Source organism: Pseudorca crassidens, chromosome 4, assembly GCF_039906515.1.
Source record: "Pseudorca crassidens isolate mPseCra1 chromosome 4, mPseCra1.hap1, whole genome shotgun sequence".
Taxonomy (NCBI): domain Eukaryota; kingdom Metazoa; phylum Chordata; class Mammalia; order Artiodactyla; family Delphinidae; genus Pseudorca; species Pseudorca crassidens.
In genome coordinates, this window is record NC_090299.1 from 64,184,105 (window position 1) to 64,200,506 (window position 16,402).

The 16,402-nt window shown below is 42.5% G+C and overlaps 1 protein-coding gene across 9 annotated transcripts in view; it reads left to right on the forward strand.

Annotated features, from left to right (window-relative positions):
- The first annotated feature begins 5,320 nt into the window (after window positions 1-5,320).
- N4BP2 (NEDD4 binding protein 2) overlaps window positions 5,321-16,402 on the forward strand; it is a 90,159-nt gene continuing 79,077 nt past the window's right edge. For 2 of the 9 annotated variants that reach the window (XM_067735769.1, XM_067735766.1), the window contains exons 1-2: window positions 5,338-5,570; window positions 11,809-11,872. The gene's annotated coding sequence lies outside the window, so the exon portion shown is untranslated. Of the gene's footprint in view, window positions 5,571-6,222; window positions 6,328-6,581; window positions 7,003-11,808; window positions 11,873-16,402 lie in introns of those variants that run through there. The other 7 variants (XM_067735776.1, XM_067735775.1, XR_010942960.1 and 4 more) reach the window with 6 other exon arrangements.

The following is a 16,402-nucleotide window of genomic DNA, read 5'->3' on the forward strand; positions in this document are numbered from 1 at the left end:
GACACACAGCTAGATAATGCTTTGCCTCCTCCAGTTATGTTAGGCACATACTGACTGGCACATCATTGGCTCTCAATAGATGTCTAATGAAAGACTATAACTACTGAGATATTCCATTATAAACTTTGTTGTGTCACCAGTTCTTCCTTACCTTGATCCAAGATGACATCTTGTCTGGCCATGGAGGTAGTTAAGTCCAAATGAAAATTTCCTGTGGATGATCTTTTGTAAAGAATATAATTTGTTTTACACAGAACTAACTAATGATAATTAATTTCCCCCTAATTATAATTCATGGAGAAAAGCAGGTGGTATTCTTAATTCCCTGAATAGAACTGGAGGGAAGCAGTAGTTGTGGAAAACTTTTGCCAGAGTATTTCTCCCCCCACAGGGCCCCCCCCATGTAATTTAAGGGTACACTGTTATTAGAAGTAGTGTGAGGGACGTTTTGATTAGAGAATGGGAAAATTGAACTGCCGCTAACAAAAACTTGCTGACTATGGAGGTGGAGCGCTCTAGGGTTTTAGTACCTTAGATGAAGCTGTCAGTGATTCAGATTTTCAACCTCAACTTTTCTGGTTTAATAACATGGTCAAGTCAGTTACATGAATGCATTAAACAAATTCATGAATTCTCATGCCAACCAATTTCTTGTGCAAATAATATGTAAATCAGGATGCTAATTTATTAATTTACAATGATAAATGTAACCAGAGAGCAGGTTGTATGGCTTATCAGCTGCTTGATACACTCTTTTTTGGTAGGAAGATATGGGAGGCCATATAGTTATAATCAGAAAGTTTTCTGGTAAACTGAAATCTGGAGCAAGAAGAGTTAGATGGGCAATCTTAAAGCCCAGGATTATCGAATTATGGTAAGTGAATGTAACCATTTCAGTAGTAAGGACAGGCTTGCTAAGAGAGGGTTGTTTTTTCTCTACTGATTTTTTTTTTTTTTTTCGGTACGCGGGCCTCTCACTATTGTGGCCTCACCCGTTGCGGAGCACGGCTCCGGACGCGCAGGCTCAGCGGCCATGGCTCATGGGCCTAGCCGCTCCGCGGCATGTGGGATCTTCCAGACCAGGGCTCGAACCAGTGTCCCCTGCATTAGCAGGCAGATTCTCAACCACTGCGCCACCAGGGAAGCCCAAGAAAATGTTTTAATATATGGTATTAATATATTTTATTTATATCAGTGCAGTCATAAAATGTGGCTTTAAATATTTTTTTATGGAAGAAGGGACCCATAAAGGCAGAAGTGCCTATGGCCCCATGCAAGACCCAGTGTGGCCCTGTGCTGCCTGTGGAATAGGGTGGGGAAGTCTACTTAACTGAGTTGTTCAGGTGACAGATCAGTTTGGTTCTCATAAGCTATAGCCTCCAGTTGGTCCTTATCAGTTCAGGAGATACTTGATCCATCATTTACCTTACACTTGCCCTTTATTCTCAATTTAGACAGAGAAGACCAATGCTATTTACTGGGCTCCCTGAAGACCCCCACATAAATCACAGGAATATATATTTACTGGGAATTCCCTGGCAGTCCAGTGGTTAGGACTCCAAGCTCTCAGTGCCAAGGGGGCAGGTTCAGTCCCTGGCTGGGAACTAAGATCCCACAAGCCCCGAGGTGCAGCCAAAAAAACCCAAACAAAACCAAACAGAAAAGGAATATATATTTACTGAATTAAATGGAAGGAGACTGGAGAATTTGTGTACTGAGCAGGGCTACTCTAATCAATGATGGTCAATCTCTGACAAATTACTGTTATTTAACTTCCCTTTTCTATGTTCCATGCAGCTGCAAATTCCTCTGTATTTTGGAATCAGCCAAAAGAAAATGAGGAAACTCCTTGACATCATCCTACAAACCATCCTGATTTGGAACAGGTATTTTTCAGCAGTCCATCAAAGCAAATAATGAGAAATTCCTATGCCCCACCATGAACAAATATCCAATGTAGTACATATTTTGAAACACTCACATCTATATGGGACCTAAAGTAAAATCTGGAACTGTTTTACATGTGACAAAGGCACTTAGGTGATATTACATTCAGAGAGCAAGTTGGAATGACAACATTTTTTCTAGGAATGATAATGTTTTTCTAGGAAAACAATATTTAATTTTTTTCCCTTATCTAGTTTACTTGATTAAAACTCTGGATATCGGGCTTCCCTGGTGGCACAGTGGTTGAGAGTCCACCTGCCGATGCAGGGGACACGGGTTTGTGCCCAGGTCCGGGAAGATCTCACATGCCGCGGAGCAGCTGGGCCCGTGAGCCATGGCCGCTGAGCCTGCGCGTCTGGAGCCTGTGCTCCGCAATGGGAGAGGCCACAACAGTGAGAGGCCCGCGTACCGCAAAAAAAAATAATAATAATAAATAAAAAAATTGTACATACTTAAAGTGTATAACATGATGATTTGATATAGGTATACATTGTGAAATGCTTATCATAATTAACACATCCCATCACTTCTCATAGTTACCTTTTGTGTGTGTGTGTGCACACGAAGAACACTTAAGATGTATTCTCTTAGCAAATTTCAATTCTTAAAAGTTATCTCCTCTCCGTAGATATTCTTAGTACCCTATTCCTTCCTTCGAGATATTTGTTTCCTCACTTTTTTTAAAAAAAGCAGCACTTTATGCCTGCCTTTTTATAGATAAATAACTGCACAGAGAAAATCACTTTTTCTTCATGATTGAATCCATAATATCTGCAATTAATAACTACCATCTATTGAGCCTTTACTTTTACATGCTTTCATTATTTTAATTAATCATAAGTAGATATAATGAATGCATTAGAGAGATGAGAAATTTGAGTTTTAGAGGGCTTAAAGTAATTTTCCCAAGGCACAAAGCTTGCAGCTCCTGTTGAGTGTGGTAAAGAAATCTTTTATAAAGATAAGCCCACTGATATTACTTACTTTAGATAACAGCAATATAACTCACTATCCAGTTTCTACCAGATTTAAAATTGAAAAACACAGGAGTTCCAGCATATGTTGGTTCTTACTTTCTTTTAGTAATGTTATTGCAAAATGTTATTCTAAGTTTAATTGGGAATGAAAACAAGTATTTATCAGCCACTATGTAAAAGAGGAAAAAAATCCTGAGACAGATTTTCTTTTGATTTGCCATATGCTGTGTCATGGAGTAATGCTCATTCTTTTACTCATCAAGTGTTCAAGGAGTGTTTTGTACAAGGGTCTGAGTTTGGTAATGAGGAATACAAGACTAAATGGGAAACAGAACCTATCTTCAAGGAATTGATGATCTACTAAGGGAGATTATAAATATGTAAATAATTAAATTAAGTGGAATGCTCCAAGTCAAATTAAAAGGATAGAAATGTAAAGGTGGCATAAATTATTTTCGACTGAGAGGAAATCATACTTATGTTCTAAACAAGCATGTTTAGAATTTAGCTGTTAAATAGACCGAAGATGCTTTAGACAAATATCAAAGATTTGTTTATAATAAATTACAAAATTTTATTTATTTACAAAAACCCAAGACATTTTTAAAAATGTAAATTTTATTATTTCCTTAAAGGCCAGTCTTTCATCTAAAGAAATGCCAGGGTTCATCTTATTTAAAGTGTTAAGTGGTAGCATTTTGCCATTCTACAGATTCATCTGGCATTTTAGAGAATTAAATATTGTAACATAACCAACTGGAAGATTATAGAGAACAATGTGAGATCAGGAGTAGCACCCTGGTATTTAAGGTACATCAAGATACTCAATAATTCAGATATTCTTAAATTTCTTCTTTAAAATTAAAAGATACCCCATCTCAAATGAGAATGAGCATGATAAACAATCAGTTTATCCAATGTTTTAACCTAATGCTTATGTCTCATCCTTTAAAAGATGTGTTGTACTTTTCCCATTGGTTTAGAATTTAAACCAATAAGGAAGGAGGAAATCTTTATAAATATTCACAAAGAAGGCTGGCATTGTGGATGTTGAGTAAAGATTGCTTTGTTCTTCATTTGAGTCTGACTTTAGAACTTTATAGTATTGATGTTTTTCTTTTATTGATATAGGAAGCAAACACTATTTTTTCTTTAAATATTCAGCCTGGGTGATGTCTTGCTGGCTTGAAATATATTTTCCAGTGTTAAGAATACTTTATTTCTTTTTGTTCAGACCTAAGATGTGATGAATCCTTAACAATGTTCAAAGGAAAAATCAAGAATTTAAATGCCAGTTTTTATTATCATGCTGATATTATCAGCATGATAATCATTTTATTATCATGTTCATATTTCATATGAATAAAATTAATATTAACTTGCTAGATTTCTTTGAAGTTTATAATTACTAGGATTCTTTCATTACTAAAAAGGCATGTATCACTGTTATTAGTCTCTTTTAATGGATGTGCAGAGGCAGAGATAATGTCAGGGTCTCAGCAAAAGTTATTTATATCTTGAGATTCTGGGTACTTCGTTAAAATCTCTGCTGCTTCAAAATTAATAAAAGCATTGATAGGGGTGTTTGTATTTTAATTTCTTAACAGGGGCTCAAGAGACTTTTAAAAATACAAAAATCATACAAAAGGGAAAAAAAAAAACAGACCTTTTTTTCCCCGTGTGGTTGGTTTCATTAGAACATGTACCAAACCCGAGGTCTCTGCTTAAATATTTCGGGTTTCTAAAAAAACCACTAGAATGTTTTCGTGAGTTACTGTTCCAACTAGACCTAAATGAAGATAAAAATTCACTTGCATTTTCCCCAAATTTCCACTCAGTTTATAGCAATTACTAAAACAACACTGACAGTCTGTCTCTTCGATGCAAAGGAATATTTTGTCAGGGAGCTACTTCTTTTCGCTACGAAAAACACTGATGGTGGAACAAAAAGTAATTGCAAAGGGAGGGGAACAGAGGGAGGAAAAAAACAAATAAGCATAATCACCACCCCCAGAAAGCAAGGGTGAAAAATTCGTGTGCCTGAAAACACAACATTTCACGTCAGAACACAGAAGAAGCAAACAAAGGAAGGCAGAGTTTAGGAGGACAAAAAAATGGAGCAGGTTTTGGGGACGATCTAATAAGACAGTGAATGCAAAAGGGCAGAAAACCTCGTTGCTTTTTCTTGGCACCTGAAAACTGAAGCTCTAAGCGGTGCAAAGGTCAGCGTCTGCGGTTCTACGTTGCAAACGTGGTCTCGTTTTTTTGTGCTTCCGCCAGCGTGTTCTGACCGCATGTCGGTGGCGCCGGTTGGGACCAGGCAGCCTCGGTCCCGGCTGCGGCCGCGGCTGCAGCCGACCCCTTTGTCTCCCGACTCCGAGGCGGCCGCGCCGTGTCAGACGCCCGAGCGCGCAGAGGGGCAGCGGGCCGCGCGCCCGGAAACCTCCCGCGGACAGCGCGGCGCGCGCGGAGGCGGGGTTCGCGCGCCCGCCGCCGCCTTGGCCTTACACGCCTCGAGTCAACGGCTCAGTTAGGCTAAGCCGAGGCCGCTTGGCTCGCCCCGCGGTCTCTACCAACTTGCCGCTGGGACCCGCGAGCTGGCGGGCCCGCCCCGGCTTCCATTTCCTTCCCAGCCTCAACCAGCGAGTACGATCTTGTGTTTCTGTTTTGCTTTTGAAGATTGCGAGAGAGTGAAGAGGCTTATACACGGCTGTGTCTAACACGGTTACCGCGCAGCTTGTTTCGGCCGAAATTACGGGCCCCTTATTGCTACGTTCACCAGCTCAAAACGGCTCCCGCCTTCCCCGAAAACCCGACGCATTGAAAAGGGCTTGCTTCTCCGTGTGACCCCACCACAGGGAGAGGGGGAAACACGTCAGGCTTTCGGGCTTTCGGGGGTGGGGGCGGCTCAGATGCAGCAGAACCGGCCAGGCCGGGGCCCGCTCTCAGTGGGGAGCGGGAGAGGCGGGAGCGCCCGCGGGCAGGGGTCGCCGGGGCTGGCCCTGCGGGGCGGGCCGACGCGCCGCAGCGGAGCTCGGGGACGAACCAGAGGTCTTGGTCGGGAGCCGGCGTGGGTGGGGGAGGCGGAGAGCAGCGATTCACCTGGGCGACGTGGCAGCCATTCCCTACTCTCCGAGACCCCTCCCCATTCGGCCGCCCACCCGCCCTCTCGCGGCTGGTTGCTGCGAGGCTGCTCTTCCCCGGCCGGACGGAGAGCGGCAGTGTCTCCCCGCCGGGCGCCCGCCGTGCGTCTCCCCCGCGCGGCCGCCGCTGCTCGCCAGCCCTGCGCCGTGCTGGAGAGCGCAGTGGCGGCGGCGGGAAAGGGCTGCGGAATCGCGGCGCTGCGTCTCACACTCGACGACGCGGCCTCGGCCTCGACGCCCTCCGCCCGTTCCCGGAGCAGGTAAAGGCGGCGGGTGGGAGGCGGGGCGGCGGGGCTGGGCTGAGGGTCCGGTTGGGAAGGAATCCCGGAGTCCCCGAATCCGAGCGGAGGGCCTGAGGTAAGCGGCGGGAGGCGCTGCCACTGAAACCCCAATCCCCGAAGGTGGGGGGCCGGCGCTGGCAGTCCGGCCCGCGGGCCCGGTCGCCCGGACGGAAGGGAAGTGAGGCGTCGGTGAGAGGCGGGCCATGGCGCGCCGCCCGAGGTCGGGCGAAGGCGGAAGCTGCGGTCGCTTTCCTGGCCCCCCAGTCCCTGGCGGCCCTCCAAGCCCTTGACACACCCCTCTCGCCCCCAGTAGCTTCCCTGTCAGTTCCCGCCCGGACTTGACCTCGAGGCCCTCGGAGCGCCTTCGGCTTTTCCCAGGCGGATCCTTCTTGGAACTTCGGGCCACCCTCCCGAGCACGTAGTCCTATTAGAGCTGTTTATTTACTCACTTCCAATCCAAACACAGCCTCTCCGCACGTTCCGAGTTTGGATACTGCGGGGAGGCATTCCCGGTTCCCGTTGTCTGTGCCGCTTGGATCGTCGTCCACACCCCCTCCCCCGCGGCAACTTTGATCCTCGCTGGGTCCCTCCTTGAGCCCTACCGTGATCCGGACCCTCTCCTAGAGGTCCGTGTGGAAATCCGTCTTGGATAGAGTGAGTCACTCGACCTGGGGCAGTTTATTTCTTAAGCTCTTGGTTAAAACGTGGTGTTTTTTGTTGTTTTCTCTCCGAAAGAGAGCTAGAGTAATTTAAAAAGAAAAAAAGTGTAAACGGCCGATTGCGCTCGCTGTTGGCTTTAAAGAATCTTCTTTTCGGCAACAGTCTTTAGAACTAGGATCTGATATTTGTGGCACGGACAGGTTTGTACACATTCTCGCCATGCAGTGGTTGTAATGTCTTCATAGCACAGTTCTGACTTGAAGGTAGGATTGGCTGGTTTTTCTACTCGACATCTTTAAGCCAATCAAGAAGCGGTGCTTGCCTGGAAACTGGATAACTCAGAAAAGGTGGGGATTGGTTGAGCTCAGAGAAAAAAATCCTGGACATGAACCTGGCTTCTCAGAAAAAACTGATTTGCAGCTGCCTCTCTTCCCCCACGTAAAAAATAATGTTACCATTTCATCTCAACAGCAGGCTTTTTATTCTTTTTTTATTATTTGTACTGTTTTTCTATCAAACGCCCAGCTCTCTTTTTAACTCATTTTAGCTTTCATCCTTCAGTTTTCAATGAAAGAATCTTTAAACGCCTTAAGAAATATAAACATCATGTGTTTGTTTTGATAATAAGCATGGTTTAATTTTCTTACGTTGTCCGTTGTTAAAGGTCAGAAATTAAATCAACAATTTTTTGTTCCTGTGCCAGAGCCTTTATTATTCAAGTGGCTGTGGTAGGATGGGGGGCTGCCGTGATGGAGATGGTGAAAAGAATAGGGAAGAAGTGGCTGCTTTTCTGCATGGATGCTACACTTTAGTTCATGAAAAAAGACTAACGTATAAAACAAACAAAACCCATGACAAATCAGCATTTAGTACTTACGAATGTCAGTTTGTGCACCTGTTGACTTTAGTTGCTTTGAAGGGGAGAGTAAAGAGGACCGATCACTGGACTTCATATAGAAAAAGTGGGCTTAAGTTATTGAATGTTTTTTTTTTATTAAAGTAGGCATAGTATCTGTACACAAGAGAGGCTAAATATATTATCAGTGTAGGTGCATGTTTTTTTAATACTATCTGAGGATTTTCCTTCTCTTAAAATCTCCCTTTTCTTCTTGATTATCTAATGGTTATGCATGTCTTTTGATATGCAAATCAGTTAGAAGAGAATTACCATCTTTGCCTTCCTTCTATTCAGCTTTTTATATGCAAACTCACATTCTAAGTCTTGGGAATAATCTTAGTTTGTCAGGTCAAACATTAAATCTTAGCAGATCACATTATTAAGTGCCTTTAGTAGTAGTTTTATTAGGAATTGAAGAAGAGATTGAATTTTTTTATTTTTATATTTATCATGCCAGTCTATGAGTAAGGCAAACGTCATTAGAATTATATCTGGGGCTTCCCTGGTGGCACAGTGGTTGAGTATCCACCTGCCAATGCAGGGGACATGGGTTTGATCCCTGGTCCGGGAAGATGCCACAGAGCAACTAAGCCAGTGCACCACAACTACTGAGCCTGTGCTCTAGAGCCCATGAGCCACAACTACTGAGCCTGTGCACCGCAACTACTGAAGCCCGCACGCCTAGAGCCCGTGCTGCACAACAAGAGAAGCCACCACAATGAGAAGCCCGCGCACTGCAACGAAGAGTAGCCCCCTCTCGCCACAACTAGAGAAAGCCCGTGTGCAGCAACAAAGACCCAACACAGCCAAAAATAAATAAATAAATAAATAAAATAAATAAATTTGAAAAAAAAGAATTCTATCTGGACTCTTGACTTTTAATAACAATCCTTCCATCTTTTATCGAATTTTTGTAGCCATACCATTTAATTGTATAATGTTACTTTCATAATATGATATAGTATTTAGTAGAATGAATTTTCCCTATGTGTCTTTAAAAATTTTTTTTAATATATCTGCTCTATTTATTAAATTTAAGAATTAGTTTTGGAGACTGACATGAATAATATTTAATTTTTCTGTTCTGAAGCAGGGTATCTTTTAAAAAATTTTTTCTTTTGTGTTTAAATTTGTTTCTTCCGCCTGTAGTGTCTTCACTGTTCTCTGTGTCCTCCTCCCCCTAAACTCTCTGCTAACCTACTTCAAGATTTAGGTGGTACATGTTGTAAAGTCTTCTTTCCTTCCTTCCCCCAGCAGAGATAATCACGTACTCATTGTATTACCTCTGAACCATTACATACTTACTGCTATATTGAGCTACCTCCTCCCTATAGTAACTGAGTTTCACTGAATTTTACTCAATTCTTTTTCTCTAACACTAGTCCCAAAGCTATAGTTGTATAGATATTAAATAAATATTGGCATGAATAAAGGAGATATTTTACTTTAAAAAATATTTTTCCCAGTTACTATCTGTATGCTGTTAATTCTTAAATCTCCAACCCAAAGCTCTTTCCTGATAACCGACTCGTATATCATCTACCTTCATGACATGTTCATTTGTATGCTCCCACAGGTAACTCAGACTGAGCATATCCCAAACTGTAGTTATTATCAACCTTCCCTCTCCCAGCCTCAAACCAAAAATATGAAACAAACTGTGTCTTCTTTTTAGGGGAAGATTAAATGAGATAATGCATGTGTGCTAAGAATTCGGTAAATAGTAGGCGCTGCTAATAATAACTTGGCAGAAACATGGGCTATTCCGTTTCCTCTCTTTTTCGCTTCATATTCTGATTGATCACTGAGCCCTGTTGAATTCTTTCTTCTTAATATCCCTTGAACCTGTGCCTTTTCCTCTATTCCCAAGGCTAACATCCAACTCCATGGTTAGCATCATCTCTTACCTGGATTGCCGCAGTAGCCTCCTAAGTGGTTATCCCTTCTTCCAGTCTTGCCTTCCAATCCACTTTTCCCACTGTAGCCAGAGTAATCTAACACATTTAAACCTGTAACTCCCCTGCTAAAAAAAAATTTTTTTTTTTTTTTGGCCACACTGTGCGGCTTGTGGGATCTTAGTTCCCTGACCAGGAATCAAACCTGTGCGCCCCTGCAGTGGAAGTGCAGAGTCCTAACCACTGGACCGCCAGGGAAGTCCCAAAACATTTTTTTTTTGTGACTTTTCATTGCCTTCAGGATAAAATCTGAACTTTTAAAAAAATTTTTATTTATTTATTTTTGGCTGCGTTGGGTCTTCGTTGCTGCGCACAGGCTTTCTCTAGTTGCAGCGAGGGGGCTACTCTTTGTTTCCGTGCATGGGCTTCTCATTGCAGTGGCTTCTCTTGTCGCGGAACATGCGCTCTAGGTGCGCGGGCTTCAGTAGTTGTGGCACGTGGGCTCAGTAGTTGTGGCTCGCGGGCTCTAGAGCACAGGCTCAGTAGTTGTGGCGCACGGGCTTAGTTGCTTCACAGCATGTGGGATCTTCCTGGACCAGGGCTCGAACCCGTGTCCCCTGCATTGGCAGGTGGATTCTTAACCACTGTGCCACCAGGGAAGTCCCTGAACTTCTTAATTTGGCTTTCAGGATCATGATCTGGCATGTTTACTTCTTCATCCTCTGTCACTTTCTCCTTTTGCCCTCAATGTGCTGCTAGTCATAAACAGTTACTTGGATTTCTCCCTCAAGATGCCACATTTGTTAAATCTAGGCCTGAGTACAGAAGCTTTCCTCTGTCTGGAATGTCTTACCTAGCTCCCTGCTTCCTTCCCCTTTGGTTTTGTTAGCTCATACTTATCTTTCAGGTCTCCGTAGAGGTGATGACCTCTCTAGGGAAGCCAGCCCTCTACTTGTTTGCCTAGCATTCTACATTCTCATTGTAATTGCTTATTGTTATCTCACCATATACTGGTTAGGGTGTAACAAAGAAAAAGGTAAATTGACTATGTTAAAAAATGATGTGAAGGACTTCCCTGGTGGTCCAGTGGTTAAAACTACATGCTTCCACGGCAGGGGGCACTGGTTCGATCCCTGGTCAGGGAACTAAGATCCTGCATGCTGCGTGGCATGGCCAAAAAAAAAAAAAAAAAAAGATGTGATTTGCATAGAGTGTATTAAAAAGGGAATTAAATAGTAATTTGGGGGTTTACCTAGTAGGGAAGAGAAAGACATTATATCGGATAGATGAAAGTTTTCTTAGTAGGAAAGGCATACTAAGTAGGTCCTTTTACAGTTTCAGTGAAGTATACCTTTACATATAATTTCCATCTTATTCAGTTTCTCTGAATATTAGTTAGAGGTTATTAGTTAGGACTTTTTGGATTGCAAATAACAGAGATACAGTTTGAAATGGCCTATGGATGGAAAAGTTACTGGTTCAGTAACCATATAACAGAAAGTGTATGGATAGAGATGGCCATAAGGAACTAAGGTGGGAACTTGCCCATAGTTAGATCCTTCCTATAAATTTTTTTTTTTTTTTTTTGGCTGCACCCCGCGGCACGTGGGATCTTAGTTCCCCGACCTGGGACCTGGCAGTGAAAGCGCCGAGTCCTAACCACTAGTCCTAACCACTGGCGCCATCTCTCCCACTGCAGATATGCTTCTTCACAAAGTGGGACCTGGTTCCTGGCGCACAGGCTTACCTACTTAGAGACTAATGTCAGAGGATCTAGATAGAGTGGCTCACATGCCTGTCCTTCGACCGGTTCCTGCAGCTGAGGGGATGAGGTACTATGCCTAGTTCAGCCTAGATCATGTGTTGTGCTTACTTATATAGCCAGGGGTCTATTAGCAGGAATCAGGCCCCTGGTGGAGTAGGGGAGGAGAAGGAGTTCTGGGCAGACACAAAGAATATCCATTCTAAATCTTAACCACCTTTCTGACTTTCAATTTATTTTCCTAGATATTTTATTCATGGGAAAGAGATGCCCTGTATTATGGACCTGAGTATTCCAGGTACCGAAATGGTAAGTCCAGTATTTTAAAGGACTAAATTGGCTTTTTGGTTTATGCTGGCATATAACAAATATTTGTTAAGCTTTTGTTTGCTAAATAGAAACACATTGTGAGATGCTTATAGACTAGTAGTGTAAACAAATAAATACAAAGGTGCTAAGGTAGAGGTGTATCTAGGATGCAGTGGCAGCTCTGTGTAAATCAAACTTTGGGATAGTGGAAAACTTTCCTGAAAGAAAGTTAATTGAGGCAAGAAATATGGGTTGTGTGGGATGGGGTAGAGGGACTTTTGGGTAGAACGTGTGTGAGGCACAGAGATGTGAGATGGGCCAGGGGCCCATCTATCTAGTTATTTGGGAAACAAATAATTAGATACAGGAGGAGTAGAGAGTACCTGGGGAGGAGTAGAGGAAGAGAATGGTAGGGGTAGGTAAGGGGCCAAATCATAGAAGTCCTTGAATGGTTTAACCAAGGAGTGGGAACTTGATCTTGAAAGCTGTGGAGTCATTGAAGCATTTTACGCTGGAACTCTCAGGCCTGAAGTGCCTGTGCAATATACACATGGATATGTCTGTCAGGCAGTTTTTGGAGAGACAGCAGTGAGCAGTCCTGAAGAGAGATCTTAGTTCTCTGCCCAGGAATTGAATCTGGGTAGCCTGGATGAAAACTAGGAATCCTAGCTGCTAGACCACCAGGGGCTAGAGGCTAGAAGCAAAGTGGCCCTGGCTCTTGCCCCCATTTGAAAGCAGGAATGTTTCAAGGAGGCAAAAACTGTAAAAACAGGTACAAATTTTATTATTAGAGACACAACACAACAAGTGGGAGAGCACACAGAGAAACAGTTTGTTTATTTAAGCCTGAAGCAAGGCAGAAATATACACTTGGAGAGAAAGGGTATGAGTCTCTTCTTTAATGAGAAGGAGCGCAGTAAAGAGGTGATTTAAATCACTTATATAGGACAGTCCTTCCGGGTCTTTGTTTACTTTAGGCCAATAATCTTGTTTCTTTTTTCACATCTGACCTGTCCTAGGACTCTCCCCAGCATGGGTGCGCAACTTTTTGCTAAGATGGATTCCACGGCAGAGGGCTGTTGGGGGTATGTCCACACTTATTATGGGGTGGCGCCCCCTCCCTTTTTTGACCCCTCAAGGAGCCTTCCTGTGCATGTGCAGACAGGGAAGTTTTTGTCGACCACAGGAGTGGTCATCTTATCTTTTTACTTCAGCAAAGCTCAGCTCTTGCCACTAACTTTGTCCTTGGAGTGTCTAGGGAAAACAAAGCTTCAATTTTACTCCACTTGACAAACACCAGCTGTCTAGCCAGGGGCCCATCTATCTGCTATCTCAAGGCAGTTAACTATATTGGAGTTTGGGAGAGAATTCTTGGCTGGAGTCATAGGTACTGAAGCCATGGATTTGGATGGGCCTAGAAAAAGGTGGTGGAGCAGAAGGTTGGGAACAGAACCCAGGGTAACAATGACACTGAAAGAGGAGCATGAGAAAAGCAATCAATGAAGGAGACTGAGAAGGGGCAGCCAGAGAAAAACCAGTAGGTGTAGGTGGCAGATTGCATTGGATCAAGAAGTCAACAGAAAGTGGGAAGTTGAAACAATAAATTGTAAACTACTTTTATTTTAAGGAACTGAAACTGCCTAGGAAATACTGGGAGTTTGGATAGTCTGAGTTAAGAATTCGCTTCATTGTTATCAATTCAGGGTGTATTGAGAAACCAAATTTCAAACAGTTTTTCCACTACAGGAATTTGAACTTTTTAGAATTAGAATTTTTAAAGATAGGGAGGAGAGGATGGAGGCTTTTTGGAGGGTGGTAGTTGGTAGGAAAGAAGTGGTTGAATAGGGCATGGATATGGTTTATGTACAATCAGTCATTTTGGGGTGTACAGAGCACCTAGTAGAGTATTCTGTGTATAGTTTCTGGAGCTATAAAGATTCAGTAAGTCTATTTTATCAGGAGACCTAGAGTTGATAAATGATGGTGTAGTTGAAATTAAATCTATACTTCTTGGGATTTCTATTTGTGATTTTCTTTCCTGTTCTATTTCTGACTTAACCTCTCTTGAGTGAACATTTTCTTTCCCTTCTCTTACATTTGTTTTTCTTTGTAGTTAAACCCCTTATAGATTTTTTAAAAATTGTAATAAACGTATAACAAAATTTATCATCTTAACTACTTTTAAGTGAACAGTATAGTAGTGTTAATAATACAGTAAGTCCCCTACATATGAACAAGTTCCATTCTGAGAACGTGTTCATAAGTCCAACAAAGTTAGCCTGGGTACCCAACTAACAATCGGCTGCATGGTACTGTAATATAATAGATTTATAATACTTTTCACACAAATAATACATAAAAAAACAAAAAAATAAACATTTTTAATCTTACAGTACAGTACCTTGAAAAGTACAGTGGTACTGTACAACAGCTGGCATACAGGAGCTGGCATCAAGTGAACAGGCAAGAAGGGTTACTGACTGGAGGAGGGAGAGGAGCTGGGAGATGGTAGAGCTGAAGGACCGTCAGCAATAGGAGACAGAGGGCAAGCTGCAGTTTCCCTCACACCTTACTTGATTGGACATGCGAGCACATGTTTGTATCTTTGGAAGTTCGCAACTTGAAGGTTTGTATGGAGGGGACTTACTGTATATACATGGTTAATACAACAGGTCTGTAGAACTTTTTCATCTTGAAGAACTGAAACTCTATACCCATTGAACAACCCCCCCCTTCCCCACCTCACCTCTAGCCCCTGGCATCTGTCATCCTACTTTGTAAGAGTTTGACTACTATATTTGTTTATTGAGGTATAGTTAATGGACAATATTATATGTTTCAGATGTACAACATAGTGATTGACCATTTTTAAAGGTTATACTCCATTTATAGTTATTATAAAATATTGGCTATAGTCCCTGTGTTGCACAGTATATCCTTGTAGCTTATATATATATATATATATATATTTTTTTTTAACATCTTTATTAGAGTATAACTGCTTTACAATGGTGTGTCAGTTTCTGCTTTATAACAAAGTGAATCAGTTATACATATACATATGTCCCCATATCTCCTCCCTCTTGCGTCTCCCTCACTCCCTCCCTTCCTCCCTTCCTATCCCACCCCTCTAGGTGGTCACAAAGCACTGAGCTGATCTCCCTGTGCCATGCAGCTCCTTCCCACTAGCTATCTATTTTACGTTTGGTAGTGTATATATGTCCATGCTACTCTCTCACTTTGTCACAGCTTACCCTTCCCCCTCCCCGTATCCTCAAGTCCATTCTCTAGTAGGTCTGCATCTTTATTCCCATCTTGCCCCTAGGTTCTTCTGACCACTTTTTTTTTTTTAGATTCCATATATATATGTTAGCATATGGCTTGTAGCTTATATTATACATAGTAGTTTGTACCTCTTAACTCCCTACACCTATCTTGCCCCTCACCCCCTTCCCTCTCCCCACTAGTAACCACAGATTTGTTTTCTATATCTGTGAATCTGTTTCTTTTTGTTATATTCATTAGTTTGTTTTATTTTTTAGATTTCACATATAAGTGGTATCATACAGTACTTGTCTTTCTCTGACTTGTTTCACTTAGCGTAATATCCTCCAAGTTTATCCATGTTGTTGCAGATGGCAAAATTTCATTCTTTTTTATGGCTGAGTAGTATTCCATTGTGTATATCTTCTTTATCTATTCATCTGTTGATGGACACTTAGGTTACTTCCATATCTTGGCAATTGTAAATAGTGCTGCTCTGACCACTGGGGTGCATCTGTCTTTTCCAATAAGTGTTTTCATTTTTTCTCACATATACCCAGGAGTAGAATTGCTGGGTCATATGGTAGTTCTAATTTTAGTTTTTTGAGAAACCTCCATAATGTTTTCCACAGTGGCTGCACCAATTTACATTCGTGAGGGTTCCCTTTTTTCCACATACTCACCATTTGTTATTTGTGTTCTTTTTTTTTAAATTAAAAAAAATTATTTATTTTTGGCTGTATTGGGTCTTTGTTGCTGCACATGGACTTTCTCTAGTTGAGGCAAGCAGGGGCTGCTCTTTGTTGCAGAGTGTGGGCTTCTGTTGTTGCAGTTGTAGAGCACGGGCTCTAGGCGTGTGGGCTTCAGTAGTTGTGGTGCACGGGCTCAGTAGTTATAGCTTGTGGGCTCTAGAGCGCAGGCTCAGTAGTTGTGGCACGTGGGCTCAGCTGTTCTGCAGCATGTGGGATCTTCCCGGACCAGGGCTCGAACCCACTTCCCCTGCATTGGAAGGCAGATTAGTGACCACTGCACCACCAGGGAAGCCCTTGTGGTTTTTTTGATGATAGCCATTCTGACAGGTGTGAGGTGACATCTCATTTTTTTTTTTTTAAGTCTTTATCAAATTTGTTACAATATTGCTTCTGTTTTATGTTTTGGTTTTTTGGGAGTGAGGCATGTGAGACCTTAGCTCCCTGACCAATCAAACCCGCACCCCCCCCTGCATTGGAAGGTGAAGTCTTAACCACTGGACCGTCAGGGAAGTCC